At 38.1% G+C, this 17,683-nt stretch overlaps 1 long non-coding RNA gene across 3 annotated transcripts in view; it reads right to left on the bottom strand.

Annotated features, from left to right (window-relative positions):
* Positions 1-17,683, bottom strand: part of LOC135452036 (uncharacterized) — a 104,160-nt gene that overhangs the window by 36,382 nt on the left and 50,095 nt on the right. For all 3 annotated transcript variants that reach the window (XR_010441524.1, XR_010441523.1, XR_010441525.1), the window contains exon 2: positions 14,981-15,173. This is a non-coding gene — a long non-coding RNA (uncharacterized LOC135452036). The remainder of the gene's footprint in view (positions 1-14,980; positions 15,174-17,683) is intronic.

The raw sequence follows: 17,683 nt of genomic DNA, 5'->3' as shown, positions 1-17,683 counted from the left end.
GAACCAAACTTGTGTCCTCTGGCTTAGTACTGGGGTAGTTTCAGCAAATATTTTATAGACAATGTTTCAACAAATCAAATGGTGTGGCAGAGCACAACAATTCAAGAAAAAGCACTTGTTAAGCTCTCTACACAGGGAGATAAATGATGGCATCTTACCTGTCAAGATTTTGGAGTTTCTTCTTTGACCCTAATTGTTTTTATGCAAAGTACTCATGGCTAAGAATCTGCTTCACCATGAGCACAAGCAAAATATAAGATCACATGTTTGTTCTGGCTGGAAGGAACTCACTGAAGGCCCCAAATCCATTCTCCTGCTGAAAGCAGGGTGAACTATAAGCTCAAACCAGGCTTTTTCCCAGCCAGGTTTTGAAAATCACAAGGAATCCACAGAATCTGGGACTACACAATATTCCAGGAAGCCTGTCTCAAAGTTTGACTGCCCTCAAAATGAGAAGTGGTTTTTTTTTTTTCTATCCAGTCAAAATCAATGTTTCAACTTCCAGCTTAGGCAGATGTGTATAGTTTACCCAAAATCAGCCAGAGAAGGCAGGTAAGTATCCAGCTTGTTCAGAGTGACTGAGCCACTGACTGAAATATAAAGGGTTATAGCCATGATTTTACACAATTACTGAACTCTTATAGAGCTCCAGTGCCCACTAGCTCCCATTCTTTACAGTTTGTAATTATGTCTGCATAAATCCCCTGTCAGACCAACAATGCACTGATCCCTGTCTTCCAAATATGCTATTCTGACTCATTTGGCAAATACATTCAGTGAGCACAGCTTTTTTAGCCCCAGTATTCTCCCATTTGTCTGTTTAAGAACACATTTTTGGCAAAAACTTCTGGATCTATAAAAAATAAATAAAAACACACACACAAAAAAATAGAGAAATAGCTTAGTAAGCATGGGGAGTTTGTTTAGCTAGGTTGCTGCCACGTTTAAAAAACAATGATCTTGAAAGAGGAGTTAGTTATCTGCCAACCAGCCCACTGAATGGAAAAATTAGGAATAAGGCTTCAGAAGCCTCCCACATTTTGCTTCATAAGTATTCAGGTGTGAATGTGAAGTCACTCACCTGTGTTTCCCTAGCCTTGATTCAGCCAAGACCTTTTAATGGTGTGTTTAATTTTAAGCATCACATAAATGTGACCTTCTCATGGGAAACTTCCTTTACAATCATTCTTCAGTGATCTAGTGAAACCATCTATCTAAATAGAAATGATCCTCATCAGGAAATCTGCAGCAGAAATTGGCTATTAAAGCATTTCCAAGTATCCTCTGGGATACATTTACAACAAGGGCAAGAAACCTTGTGAGAAATGGATCCCAGAGGAAATTTTACCCACAAGGGCTTCTGTCTTTTTACTGATAACATGGTGTTTCAGATCAAAGACTGCATCTTCACTCCATTTTCTGCTTATTCTCAAGACAGACAGGAGCAGATTTTGTCAAGTGATGCACTACTAAGGGAAAAAAGGAAAATAATCACAGACAATATATAAAATCATTAAAACAGTTTCCTGCAATGAATCTTGAGAAAACTGCCTTTTGGATTCTCAGCTTCAGAAACATAAGTGGTAAAACCAGCAAAGAAATTTTAAGTCACACACAAAGAATTCTAATGTTCTTTCAATGCAAAATGGTTTTTTTACTTGTCCAGTATTGTTTTTTCTATATCTACCTCAAAATAGAAAAAGATTAAAAAACTCTTCTACTTTCTTCTTCCACAATGTGTACTACAATGAAAAATGTCTCCTTCACTTTGCCTGTCTCCCAAGGCTCTTGCACCCTGTGTGGTTTAGCTGTCACTACCAACTGCTCCCACCTGTGCACGTGTGCAGGAGGCACTGCTGGGCTGCAGAGGAACACAACCAATCCATGCTCACAGCACCTGGGGAACCCCAACACTATCTTAAAAGGAAGGAAAGTGAAGCAAAATAATAATGTAAACTCAGGTTGATTTTCTGTATGCATCTGGATTCTTGAAAATGAGAATCATGAGGTGGGCCAGGAATATTGTTTTTAATTTTTTTTTTTCAGAAAATGAAGCATTTAGAGAAAAACTGCCTAATCATACCAGAAAACAAACTCAGACATTCTGCCATATGGAAAGATTCTCAAATTCTCTAATCTGATTCACATGGGCTATTTAGGTAATTAACTTAAGCTGTTTAAAGAAAGGTGAAGAGGGAATATCAGAAAGGGAAGCCAAGCAGATCACAGATATAGCAGCTACATCCTGGAATCACCAAAGGAGACATTATGGTAATGATGATCAGGGTAGAAGCTGGGAGGAGCTCAGGGGCTGAAGGAATCTGGCTGTCTCACCAGGATGGAAATCTCTGGAACAGAGGAAGGGCTGAATGACCTTCCCTGGAACAAGACCCATCTCTCCCTGCCTCTGCTGTAGAGGAGCTGAGGTAGCTCAGCACCACAGCCCCCCCCAGGCAATCTGGAAGTTGGATAAGGCAGAATGAACCCTTGTCCACAGCAGCCCATTTTTTCTATTATTTTTGCCACTGTGAAAAGCCACTTAGTGCCTCAAAATGATTTCCTGGCCCCAGTTATGAAACAAACTATTGCCACTCACAGCCAGAAACACTTATGGACTGCTTGCCGTCCACAGCCTTAAGAAATCTCAAAAAATAAGGAGTAACTGCTCTACTGCATTTGAAAATCAGAATCTCTTATGGCTGTACTTTTCTTGTGAGGGGGTGATGTTTGGGACCAGTTCAAGCTGAGTGAGCCATAAGGATCTTCAGCCCAAGCACTAATTAATAGAAGTCATGCACAATACTGTTTTCTTCAATAAAAAAGGGCTTCCCAAAGCCTCCCAAAGCTCTGTCAGCAAAGCTCTACATGTGGCATTGTTCTCTGAACAAGGAAATGAACTAAGGCTTCTAATTTTTTGGCTAACTTCATTTAAAGAAAGAATGAGATTGGTGCCAAAAAGCAATCAATGGATTCCCACTCAAACAAAACACTTAAGACCGTGATTTGAATCCAGTTACTCATGTATTTAAAGTTATGAATGTGTGCAAGGGCCTCACTGGGTGAAGGTCTAACGACCTGGTTTTTTGGACTAAACTCCAGCTAATCCAACAATTAAATGAACATGCACTTGAAAATTCCAAGTTTATTTAATGATAAACTCCAAAATACTGGTTTCCTCTTTCTTTGCAGCCACACACATCGTCTTGGAAAGTGTTCTTCTTCTATAAAGGTATTTGATAGAACTGTTTCAATCTGGGTTCACTAATCTAAAAATGGCCCAAAATGTTGTGATACTGGGAGATATGTCATCAAGAGTTCTAACAATAAGTCAATATCAAAGTAGGGCTTGGGTAAAATAATTAAACTTCCTAAAATGTATAATGAAACAGGACAAAACAACTGTACCTCAGGAATCCAACCAAAGTGCTTTCCTTCAAATTTTCCCAAATAGATTATTAGATATTGCCAGAAAACTGTGACGAATTTTTTTCTACCACTTCTACAGCCCTTGAAGTATTTATCACCAAAACTCATTTAGCTATACTGACTGAGATTTTTTGGAACTTTCCTTAATATTTTTATTTATTTTTAATTGCTTTTGATAGCATCCTAAAAGTAAATTCTCTTCAGTTATATACTTGAAAATGGATTTACAACCATCCTAGTTTCACTCCAGTGATCCTCATTAGCAATGTACATATACATTACATATTTTCAAAAGAATTTTTTTAATGCATGTGGTTTTACTTTTTCCTCAAATAAGAGAAATTAAGAACCATGCCTTCAGATACATTTAAGGCAACACCTCCACTGATATACACAAGAAGAACTTTTGCACCTAAAGTCTCCCATTAATTATCAAAGAACTATAATCAATGATAATTATCACTGCATCCATGATGCTAAGATCAATAAACTAACACATAATCATGAGCCCTTTGAAAATTTCAAGTTATTCCGGCACCTAGTGTCCTGTAGGCTCAGGTTCTTTATGCTTCTGACAATGTCACCCCTTTTTTGTGTTTAGGCTAATGTTTAATGTCATGTCTTCAAAAGACCACATTTTAGGAAGGAATTAATCCCTTTAGAACAAGAGCAAGGTTGAGAAACTATACTACATCTTGATATTTATATCAAGATAATTTGGCTAAACAACTCTCTTTAAACAGTCTTTGCATATGGAGGAGATAAAAAAAAATGCAATGCAGGCAGGCAAGTTATAATTATCTAGTAGCAACTGGTAATATTTAAGGAAATAAGACATCCATTTTTATTAAAAAATTTTGAAACAAAAGGATCAGTTTCCCATGTTCACAGGGGAAATAACTAAAATTCATCTCTTACTTGTGGATGGTAATATTAGTTTGCTTAGTTTTTTATTTATGAACTTCTTGTTGGTACAGGCACCATATAGGACTTTTTACTGCTGCTAGATGAAAGCAGGTTCAAAGTGAGATTTGACTTTGTATCTATCTTTCAAGATCTGCTGTGTATAATACACACTAAAAGCTTCACCTAGTTTGGCCTCATTATATCTTCCTTAATTGAGTCTTAATAAAAAGACTGTGTTCTAGTGTGAAATTTATTAATTGGTTTTCAAGAAGAGAGGCTTGAAGCAATATAGACATCTCAATTAGGGATGCATTTCAACATAAATACAAAATTTATGCCTCCTGTGATTGCCAAAATGACTTAGAGCTAAACACAGAGAACTGACGCACCAAGTCTCTTGATATATTTTGTACCTGGGTAGAAAAAGCAAAGTATTTCTATAGTAGATTGATTTACTGCTGCTGAAGACTAAAGTAGGGCTACATCTTGAGTGTGTGAAAGGCTGTCACAGAGGGAAAGCTTAATTTATCAATTTGCCAGTTTCTCAGGGGAAGCCATTAATGACAACAGTATGAGGCTGCCTTTTAGCAGGATTCATTGGACTTATTTTCCTAACTTAAAAAAAATTATAACTTTTCTCCCCATAAAATACCAGACCTGTCAGACACACAAAAGGACAACAGGAAATGGTGCTCTAAGCACCAAGAGCACCATCTGTTCACCCCACAGCTTTCTGCTTAGATTCAGAACTCTGAGTGCCATAAAAACAGTATCTTTAAAAAGCAACAAAACAAAAAATCCAAACATTCCAACACCTACCTGACCCAGCCTATGAAATGTTACACATTCCCTTTGCACATAATAAGCATGATTTTCTTACCCATTTAGATGCTCAAGGCAAGGCAACTACAACAACAGATCACAAATCAACCAGTAACTAATTCCTGTAAGTAGCATGGAGCATCCTAGAAGCAACTATTCAACTCACTTCAAACTTCTTAAAATAAAACAACTTTTGGTGCCAACCATGGAATCTGTGCAGCACGCCCACAAACAAAATCTCACCTGTATATACAGTTTCAGGCCCAAAAAACACATATAAAAGTAACCAGAGTCTGTGTCTCCCTGGCTCCAACTGAGTTTAAACCTATCTGCAGCTCTAACAAATAGTTAGACCTAGGAAATACACTAAACTTACACATAGCTTGTGTGATTTCTACCACTAATCACCCTGGGCTCTGCTGCATCAAAAACAAAGTCTAGAATCATTTAACAAGGAATAGTGTCTGAGAGAATAATTTTAATAATGATTTACACCCAGTTTTTTACCTCTTAATCAGAATTTGTAGTTTGGTAGATGAGTGTAATTTTAATTAAACCCTTGGTTAGGGGTTAGCTGCACTAGGTTTCAGCAGAGCTCCTAGTGAGAAAGGTGGAGAGCTGAGCCTCCTTCAAGGCACTCCAGTGCAAGCTCTCCTTTCAGCTTTGTACATCTATGGCAGGGTCAAGTGGCTGACCTCAACTCAAAGAAGAAGGGTCACTGAGCACAGGGAACCTGTGCTACTCTGCTGCTTTTCCATTGCTGATCTTGCACTGCAGCAGATCTCCCAACCAGTGACCCCTTCCTTTGATCTCACAACAGGTTCAGGGAAATTAAAAACTCACAATGGCTCAGTGGAAGAAGAAAAAGCTGAGGTTTTTTTGCTTGCAAGGACAGAAGCGCTGACAAGGACAGGAGACAAGAGTGTACTTCCTGGCATTTCTGCCCTGCACAGGTGACAGGATGAAATTAAAGGAGCAAACCCATATTCAAATTCCTTACCTTTCACAGGATTCACCATGTTGTCCGAAAAGTTGTTAAAAAGGGAAGAAAAAGGGTACTGTCACTTGTGAGAATGAGCCTCTTTTACCAACAACTGTCCTGTGGTTTTGGTCACAGTTTCTGTGACCAAACTCATGGACAGAGGTGACCTAAGTATGTTAGTCCCCAGCTACTCCTGTCTACTTCTGTTGACCCCAAATAAGGGTTTTTTCCCCCCATGCAATAAGCTGGTTCACACACAGAGCTGAAATATTCCATTTCACATCTGCAGAGATGGGTGCTAAGTGGAGGATTCACAAAGCTGGCACACCCCCATTATGCCAGGTGCTCATTTTTACACAATTGGAACAATACAAATTTCGTATTTCCCATGTGTGTAACAACCTAAAGCTCTGGTCATTGCCTTTGCAGCCTCATCTGTTTAAAGATACAATGCACGCTTATTTTGCCACTCTCACTCAATGAGGAAGAGGTTTATGTGAGTAAGGGCAACCTGTGGGTGAATATTTTCACAGAACCACAGAACAAGCTGAGTTTGAAGGGATCATATGTTAACAAGCACAAATTTCAAGCAAAGTTGTTCTTTGGATTTGTAGTTTGATTTATCATGTTTTCCTATTCTTACTTCTTGGATCACGGCTCTTGTTTCCTGCAGGTTTAGTTATTAATAAGTTCTTTTATTTGTCCTGCACTATACTTCAGACAATTTTTAACCTTTTCATGGTACTTTATTTCAACACTTCGAGACTAGGCAAATGCTCCCCTGAACCACAAAATAATCTAAGATATTTTGAGGATTTACTAAAGGAACATCCCTGCAGGAGCTCTAACTCCTGAATGCAAGGTGAACATACTGAGCCTAAAGAAAAATTCAGATATTTGCATTCACGTGCCTTCTCTTTCTTAACAGCCATGTAATCCCCTTCTTCCTTTTGCACATAATGGAAGAGGGAAAAAAGGAGCTTTTTTGCAAGCTAGCTAGCAAATGCAAATGTAAAGCCTCTTTGCCCAGTACAGAATGTGTCTGAATTCCATCTGTATCACACTGCTACATGCCAATTACTTTAATTAGGGTGAGATCCAAGATTCACAAGAGAAAGTTCATAGTGTAATTAAGAAATAGTTTTTCTCCTCAGTGCTCCCTTTTCATCTTCTTCTTTGCTCATTTTTCTGCTTCCCTCCCACCCCTTCTCCATTCAGGGACTTTTTCATTCTGATTCTTTAGTCATTTTGGCATTAGCATTGTTGCACTTACATCTTCAGACAGGCATGAAAGCCAAAAAGCTGGTTGCCTTTAATGCTTCCAAGATAAGGTGTAAAAAAATGAAAAGCTAAGAAATGAAAGTGAAAGGTTTTATGCTGTTTTCAAGTGATATTTGGTGTGGTGTGGCACAATGCTTTGAAGTGTATCTTATTAAAAGCAATGTCACATCCTGCCGAGAAATGGCACTGCTCAGCACTCAGGGAGCTGGGTAATCTCACAGAAACACAAAAAATGGACTTGCCAAGGAAGGAAAGAACTGATTAGGTTATGTAGATGTTCTGCAGGACCTATAATCAGCACGATAATACTGAATGTATCAATGAAATGAGTGTTGTCTTAATAACATCAGCAAAAGACATATGTCTGTCAAGGTTTGCTATAACAACAATTTTCATTTGAAGAGCTACCTAATCTCGATCTTTTTTGCAGCTGGCATGGATTAACACCAACAGTGGACAATTTTCAACAATTCCTAAGTCACACAATAGCCAATGCTATTTGTTCCCCTTTCTTCACACTTCTAATCAGAATACATCAGTCATTAAGAGCTTGACACTCATGTGTCTTGTGGCAACAGGGATGTCATCACCGATTATAGAGATTTGTGTGGAAACATCTGGGTTTAGAATTATACAAAATAGTTTCTCAATAAACACTTGTTTGCTTCTGTGCTAAACCAGAATACTTTTTTTTTTTCCTAGAGAAAGTAGCTTAGTGGAATTTTACAGAGTTGGTATTAAATAAGAAATAAGTTTATTCTTTAAACAAAAGGGGATTGATTCCTAGTCAGGATAAATTATTTAGAACCAGATTTATGTCAAATGAGAGCTGGCCCCTGCCTCATTAAAAGAATTATTCAAGCCCCTTGCAGCAGGTGGCAATATCTCACTGACCTCATCTCAACCCAGACCTGATCATAGATGCTTTAATGGCAAAATGGAGCAGTGTGAGCTCAGAGAACTTGAAGCATTGTATTTACAGTGTGAAAAGCTCTCAGTTGAACACTCATCAGTCACCTCTGAAGGGCTCTTTTGTTTTGTTGAATTAAAACCTGTTTCCAGTTGATTTCAGTTAAGCTGAACAAAATAAGGATCTTCCATACTTGGATTTCTATCAGCTCAGTTTTGGAAGTTTACAGCCATACCTTGGTTTGCTGGAGCATCTTTTCCACAGGGGCTAAGTCCAGCCACTACAGACAATGCAAAATCATAACTGCTGCTTTATAGCCCTTAGATATTCCTCTGAGAACATCTTTCACATTGACCAAGTTGTACAGGCATACAACGAATTTGCAGTTTTTCAACTCCTTTTCCATTGATGTAAGTGAATGTGATACAGTGTTAGAGCAGAGCTACATTTGGATTGACAACATAAATAATCCTGGAACATGTGCACAGTTTTAAAATTCAGGAATGCTCATGTGCACATGCATTATGATGAGAATCAACTTGTGATTAAATTGATCTTTGCCTGAATACAAAAGTAGTACAATAAGTGCAGCATATGTACTTCTAATTGAGTATTCAAGCATGCATATGAGAGAGTAAAGCCACACTTAGGATCAACTATGACATTATTTACATTTCCAAAAGATATATGTCCAAAGTTTTTTCCACTGTACTATAGCACAGGAATTACGTGATTATGTCATTAGATGGAAATAAATAAAATGTCCAAGATTTTGTTTGAACTTTTTTCAATTCTGTAAATTTTCTTTAGTGCAAGTTATTCTCCCAATAAGTACATTTTGCTCCAGAAATATAAATATTAAAAAAAAATTATGCACTGTGGAACAGAAGTACTGACTTAATACTCAGTTTCAGAGTCCCACGTGCCCTATCATTAGTGGCAGACTGATTGTTTTCTACATTTCAGCAAAACACACTGGACTAATTATAATTTCACCAACACTGGAGTTGAAGAACACAGATTAATGATCAGCAATTAAAACATCAACAACATCATAAACAATAATGCTTCATACCGTTAATTTCTGTTGCCTGAAGTCACGCTATTTCTCTTTGGGCATGAAATACATAATGCAGTCATTACTTCCAACATGAGTAAAATGCTATCACATTACATGCTGAGATTCATATACTGTAGCTAATTTACAGCACCTAGACAGGAATGTGCACTTGGTGGATTGTGCATATATAATAAGAAGCTAAATCAGTGTTAAGATCTGAAATACCAGAACTCAGATTGCTCTATCCAAACATATGCAGCACCAAACTCAGATTTTAAACAACCATAAGCTCAATGTAAACAAAGTACATCAGACTGGAGTCTCTACCTTCAGAAGTTTTTCTGGCAGACCAATGCTGTCAGATTCAACTGACAGAGGTACAGCCTAGACTTTCGTGCTACATTTTCTTAGAAAACTAACATCACTGTAAACCTTTCTGTCTGGTGCAGCATTCAATTTAATCAAGTCTCTAGCACAAAGCTCATCTGATGTCATTTCTCATTTGCACCAGGAAATCAATGGCTGCAGCTGCAAGTCACTGCAGTAGGTAACTGTGGTTTGCCCTTGTCCTTTGAGCATTTGCCTGCCGAGTTTGGAGACTGTCACCCTGCAGTCAGCATGGCTTGTGGTAGCACAACTAGGGCAGGACTTAAAACAGCCCTTTTGTCAGCATATCTGCAAGGGCATCCCATTAGCTATGGTACAAGTGACTGTGTGAACTCACTTGCTGTAACGCTGTTTCTCTTATGCTCAATATTCTCTGTTATCTTTTTAACCTACTGAAATTTATGTTGGGAGATGCATTCAGTAAACTGAAAAATAAACAAATGTACTATCTCTGTGTTGAATGTCAGCACCTTTATGTGATCTGAAACACTAAAAAGCAAGCTGGGGACTGCTTTGTTATAAAAGAATGGTGAGCAGAGGCAGACACACAGAGGGAATGAAAGCAAACACACAAATCTCACTAGTCATTTTCAGATTGGAAATATTCTGTTCACTCAGATGCAGCCCTATTATGAAAATTGAAATTGATAATAAACCCAGAAAAGACAGGCATTAATTAATGTTTGCTACATTTAAAATTTTCCCTATATGATTCAACAGGATAAAGCAAGATGCCAGCAGCTGATGTGTTCTTTATTAATTGTTTATCAAGGACAGGTTGATAAACATGACAGCTTGTTATTCATGACAGCTAAGTCATCTCTTACCAAGGGTAGAGACTCCTGATGGCTATGGAAGTGCTAGACTGATATGGAGCAAAACTGCCCATCAAGAGAAAATATCAACACTAGTTATGTCCAAAACTGAAACAGGTGCAGAACTGTGAATGGGCATACCGAAAAAGAATTTGCCCATCAGTTCACAGGGATGATCTGGCTGGTATAGCAAATATCAGATCAGTGGAGATGTCATGGAAGTGAAAGGCAAAGTCAGATGTTTCATGTAATTGTAAAAACTTTCTGATTCATGTCTAACTTCAGACGTTTCTTGTTCCTTTCTAAGCAGCTGGAATTAAAGCTGTTCGTGAGCTGCCACCCATGAATAAAGATTCTGCTACCCTGACTTTCTGCATCAATATCTCACAATTGTCATTAAAACCAGCTGGTATATTTATGAACAAAAATGTTACATTGTAGAAAGCTTGGCAGAATTTTTCCCTAATACATTAGCAGCCCTGGAGGCATTGTCACAGAGCTGCCAGAAAAAGGTTTGGTTTAACTTCCCAAATCCAATTCCCAGGAGCAGCAGGAATTACAGCAAGAAAGGTCTTTAGCAATTGAAATAGACTTTCCTTATGCCACTTAATGGGATGCCCTCTGGCCAAATGAATATACTCTGTGGGTTCTGAATTCAGCCAGGTTGAAATTCACGGTGTTTCTTGGTATGATACAGAGAAGTAAGGATGCTTCCACCTGACACCTCACACATGGCATATGGGCAACTATCACAAGTGATAAACAGAATGTCTGTTACCATTTCTCAAACATAAGCATGGATGGCTGAAGGCCCAATTGAAGAAAATTCCCCTTTTAGAGCCAAACAACAGGTGGAACAGAATTATCATCATTTTCTTACGATACTTTATCAGCATTGTCAGATGCTCAGACAACAGGGCTGATCTGCTCAGCTGTTCTGCTTGCGGACTAAGCAGTTGAGATATGGACTTTATATACATTTAAAAACAAAGAGCTATGATTCACAAGTAATTTTGCCAACTGGTGGATAGCCAAAGACACAGCCAAAGAGCCATGCATGGGCTTTATATACCAACTCAGGGAAACGGTTTACTCTCTGTTGTAAAGTTTTTTCATTACCTTCTTCATTAACCTTTGCTTAAGCATTACAATATCTATTACCTTCTCTTGAGCAGCATGTTCACACAGCTTTATTTTTCATCATTCATGTTCTCAGTATGGTAGCACCCAGTTAAGATCATCTTCAAAATGGCAAACAAAGTGGGACATTCTGGAGCTTAGTGTTGTCATTACAGCTTCAGACAACTTTGCTTCAAATGCTTATGTGGGCAGAGTCTTATATTAACCTTATATCCACCATCAGAGAAATTTCCCATGACAGTAGATGTTCCTAAACAAATTTCCTTAATTTTGCCTTTTTCTCTCTTTACACAAACTTTTATAGGCCTTAAACTCTATACAAGGATCCTGGTAGAGGTACTAAAATCACTAACATTATGGTGCTCATGTTTCATCACCTCATTGTGCTGGCCTGTCCTGTCATAACCAACACTTCCTCCCTGAACACAACTGTAAGATACATCCAAATCCTGCAGAAAAGCCCAGACCATTCTGCAGTGCAACTCTTAACCAAAACCACCTCTTTGTGGCAGTTCTACAAATTATATCTGGTGATACTGGTTAGAAGAGCACAGGCAAGCTCTATTCATCATGGTAGCAGTGTTTTTTCTTTTAAATATTATCTTCTGCAATATGCAATTGGAAGAAACATCATGGTAAGAAGGAACTATTTCAGAGGCACTCTCTCAGGAGGCCTGTGTTTGAAAGGTTTAGAAGTACCTGTACAGCTTGACCTGATATCAATAGCATCAGCAAATGCTCAGTTCCACACCTGGATATAATGGAGTCAAACAAGCCACTGACAACAGCCCCCCAACACACACCTTCCCCACCAGGCTCTGACTTTTTTTTTTTTGTCTTATGATGAAGCTAAACTCCAGCTCAACAAACCCACAAAATGAAATCACTTTCCATTGCATTATTCATTTTGGATGTAAACTTACTGTGGCAGATATCACCAAAGGATTTCAGAAATAGAGAGGTGTTCTTACATGGCTTTCAGCAGCAAATAATTAGGTATTTGCTCTCAGAATAATACAGTGAACCTTTTGAGAAATATGTAAGCAAAAAGGAGGTTTTATACAGCAGTTTCACAGCAAATCAAACACATCTTATCAAAATGTGACCTATTCAAACTGCAAGTGATGTAGTGAAGAAAGATCATCCCTTAGCTGAGTACACGTTAAGTTCAGCAAAACTGTCAAAGCCCTTTAAGGCAAACAGCCCATTACAGCCCATGAACGTTGTAAACTATTACCACTGCCAAGGTAATGTGGGATAATTTCTCCAGAACTGCAAAACCGACATATTGTCATTTGACTTTTCCTCAGAACTCTACAGATAGATCTCTGTAGATGACATGCTTAGCAGCAGGAAGGTTTTCTCCCTTCTCAGAACAGCTAACAGAAAAGATGGGAAAGGCAAGTCTGCACAGGCTACAGTAGCTACAGCAGCCAGAAATAATATAGCAACAAATTCTCTTAAGAACTGCATAATTATATATTGTTCTATGGCGCAGAGTTTGGAAAAATCAGCTGGCAGATAGGCAGAAATCAGGACTGATTTCTGTGTCAGGGGTAGAGAAATATTACAGCACTGACTCCCAGCAGTAGAATCCTCAGTCCACAAGTTTACATGATTAAGCTGCGGCCATTTAACTCACCAGGCATTTGATCGATATCTCTGTCACACAAGAAAGGACACAAATTGCTTTGGGAAATGCTAATGGACATCCTAAGGTGTAACTGCCTTCCAAATGCGTTTTCCTATGTTCGTACACTAGGGGGATCTAAAGCAGGAGCAGGGCTGCAGTTGCACGGCAGAGCACACAGAGGAGACATAATTAGAAGACAGAGATAACAATGCAGAACATAATACTAACCATGAGGCTAAAAGGGTTTTCCAAACATATATGGCTGTTAAAAGCAAATACAAAACCTGAGGTTCTTTAATAAAAAGGGCAGCAGATTATCCACTGTGCCTACCAGAACAGGTCTTTTGGTATTTTTAACAGCGCAGTGTCAATGACACCTTTAGGATAATTACTGGTTTATCCTGAGGTCCTAAATACATAATCACATTATAAGAGATGCAAATAGATTATAAAACACAAACAGATATCCCATAGGAAACAAAACACGAGCACCTAACGGAAAACCAATATTCCTTTAGACCTTCAAATCACAGTTGTGATAGAAAATACTTCAAGAAATCAACTAATCTGGCACTTTCTACTCTCAGTGACTTTCTCACAAATTATCACACCTTATTGAACTCTCACTGATTTGATATCACAGCAGCCCTGATGAAAAAATGGCTAAAGAGAACACAGAGAATTTGCTGTGTTCAAGTGGCTGAAAAGAGATGGTTTGTCCCTCTGGAATTTCAAAATAAATAGAAGTTTAAAAGAACATACACAACAAAGTTGGGTTAAATCACTTACTGAGTAAAAGGTCACAGGCCACTGCTTTTCAAACTAAAATGCAGAGATCTGTACTAGGAGTATGGATAATAGCCCTAGAAAAGCAGGAATTTTTTGGTAACTTTTATTATAAGCAGTATACCTGTCCCTCATATGCCAATCAACAAAAACTCAAATCATGTTTAGCTGCTGGAACTTGAGCTCATATCCTAAAGGTGCACAGGTCTCGGTGCAAAAATTAGTCTCCTTCAGACTTCAACCAATTTGGAAAAAAACCCCACTCCTTGGACAGGGATTAGACTGAAAAAGTGTGGCTCAGCCAAAACAAAAAGAAGGAAATATCAAAACAAGGCTGAACTAATTTCTAACAATTCTAAGTACAAATTTTATTTTTACATGTATTATTTGTTCCAAAGAAAACATCTCATATTTGTATTTCTTTCAAGATCTGATCTTGACAAAAAAGTTGAATTTGTTTTTATTTAAATTAAAAATCTCCCCAAAACCCTGCATAGTATCTGTCTGTTTCACATCTGCTTTTCAATATTGCCAAATAACAAAGAATTTCACAAATCACACTGTTCATTTCCTCCCTAATGATTTTATTTAAATGCCATATTGCTCCTAAAATACTGATAGCCACAAAAATGCCAAAGATCTCTGCATCAAGGTGCAATTCCATTAAGCCTCACTTTGAACTTTCTAGGATATCCTCTGGCTGAATTTTACACAGATCAAGTTGGCTTTGAGATTCAGATTGAACACTTATGAAAATGACTTTGTTTAAAAATACACTATTCAAAGATTTTTCTGCCCCAAGGAGCCCCTTTAACCTTCAAGCTGTACTTACTGTAGGAATTCATGTGAGCCTTGAGTAGTCCCAGCTCTCTCTTCTCACAGCAGTATTGTTTATGTTCATTGATATCTGTTCTCCATATCTTGAAATTTTTCCCCAACTGAGCTCTGCCTCTGGAGGGCACTGATTCATCCATTTCCTGATAACCAATATGTTCTTTTTGGATTTCTAAGAGAGATGGCAAATACTGCAAAAGGAAAAAAGCAGAAGAAAGGATTTTAAATTTTGAATACATTTGAACTTCCAAAAAATTACTTGTTATTTTGTGTTTTGCTTAAATGAGTGTTCATTTTATTGAGTTTCATCAGCATGAAAGAACAGAGAAAGTGAATTCTTAATTTTCTTTTTTCAGGTATTCATACCAGCCACTAGACAGGTTAGACACCTATGCATAATGAGGAGAACCACAAGTTTATTAGTAAGACCTGAATAAAAATCATGCATCCTCATGCTTCAAAGCATTACAAAAATAAACCCAGAAATGATATCCCTTTGCTCTATAAATAGCATTTGATGGAGATTAAAGAGAAACTTTTCTTCCCCATATTAGTTCCATAATCGCCTGATAGTACTACATTCTGAAGCAATTTTATCAGAGAGACAATAGACACATACACACTTTGCTGAAGAGAAAACTAATTTGCATCACTTATTCTATGGTAATTGTGCATGTTTTCAGCTCATAAACAAGTGAGGGTGCTTATCTCTCAGTATAAAAAATGCCATTTATCTTGTTGGGTATACCAGGGTATGAACACACAGAAGAAAGTTTCCCATGTCACAAACAAAGTGACCATTTCCTCAGAAGGCCTTGCCCACGAGCTCACACCCCAGGATAAAAGACCTTCCTGTCCTGCACAAACCAGCAGCTCGAAGCTCTGTGGCAATTTGTAAACTCATAAACACCCACTCCAGAGCAGTAAGGGAGTGCCTGTACTCAGCTCAGAGCGCACAAACACTTACAGAAAAAAAAGCTTCATCAGAAGAAGTAGCACATCTTAGAATGTATTAGACTAAGAAAAAGTTGCAATTCATCAAGCAATTTTTTCACTGTCATTTATCAGCAGTAACCATTAATAGATGTCTGCAAAGTTGCAGATGGCTCCATTTCAGCAAGCTTATGGGGCCACTGTTTAGAATATCATGGCATTTAAACAAAATGTTAGGAGGTGACATCCTAGGATGTTATTTGACATTGCATATGGATGGATAAACTCCCTTCCCCCTGCCCATTAGCTGGCAGTTCCAAGCCAAAGAATCAGTCTGGAAGTTCAGAGTTACGAGTCCAGAATGAAAAACTCAGTGAGTAGAAGCAGTTCTCAATGGAGGCAGGAGGGGTGCTACCAACTTTACATGCTCCTTTTTCCATTGCCAGCAGTGGGAATTTGTGAATTTACACAGCATTTTATCTTCCAGGCATGTACTCATTTTTAATGTAAATTATACACAAAAAAAATATTGATTGACCATAAACATCTCCAAAAATAGTTTTTGTGAATAATGGACTTTTTCACAGATATTTTCATTTAGTATCTTTGAAATAGCAAAGGCTGCAATAAATGTTTTAGTACAAGTAACTGCAAATAAATGATAGAAATATTTTATGTCTTTTCTTAAGGGGTAATTCACACAGCCATCCCAGACAAGTGTTACTACTCAGAAAAAGCATCTACAGCATAAGTACGACAGCACTTGTGTGACAGACATTACTGAATCATACCACACTTTCCCAGGAGATCTGGAAATTTTCATCACAGCCACTTGCCATTAAAGCTCAAACAATTTTATAATGAGAGCTGACGCATTTTAACAGTTGGTGCCATCGTGACATTAAATTATATGATGGACTGCCCCAAAATGATAAGCTTTAAATTATGAAAAAGTTTATGATGCATAAACTCCCCATCCTCTGTTAACATCTTTTACCAGTTCCAATTTCTTCCACTTACAGTAAGTGTCACCACATACTTCCATCCTTTTAGAAAACCACATTATAAAGTTGGAAAAAACTATATTTTCAGTCTTTCTTCCATTTATCGTGGTGTTAGGGTACATTTTGATAATAGGAAAACCCAGTATGCAGACAGAACAAAGCAGATCCTCTCATGAGGTAACAGCTAATAAGCAGAGGAACAAACTTTTAGTAATAATTCTGGAGGACAAAATGCTCCATTTAGGTACACAGGGAGCATAGAACAGACAAAGCTTGTGCATTGTCTTCAATATATAAACCCACCAAAAAGCTCAAGGTTATGGACCCTGTGGGGAAGTGAGTCAGCTTCCACATCCTGTCATTCCTCTGTCTCAGTGAAACTTTGTGTCACAGTGCCAGGTGATCGGGTCCCCATGAGGTGGCTCTGCTCAAACTGCAGAGCAGGAGCATCACCAAACTCACTCACTGCCACCCATGCCCAAACACGAGGCTGTGTCCAGGAACAGATGCCCATGCACCCCATTGCCAAATCTTCAATCTGTACTTGTTACATGAAGGATTTTTCAGTCCTTGTGCCTCCAAATTTTTTGTACTTACTCTGGCTTTCTTGCTATTCCAAGTCCAAGGAAAGACAAATGAGGTTATATAGAAAAAAAATTAAAACTTTATAACTGGGAATAAAAATCTATTGTATTTAATATCTTTCCATAAAAGTGTTTCAGATATTTCACACAGGTAGTGGAGCACTGACTGTTTTGCACAGC

Source organism: Zonotrichia leucophrys, chromosome 10, assembly GCF_028769735.1.
Source record: "Zonotrichia leucophrys gambelii isolate GWCS_2022_RI chromosome 10, RI_Zleu_2.0, whole genome shotgun sequence".
Taxonomy (NCBI): Eukaryota; Metazoa; Chordata; class Aves; order Passeriformes; family Passerellidae; genus Zonotrichia; species Zonotrichia leucophrys.
This window is presented reverse-complemented; position numbering and strand designations above follow the sequence as displayed.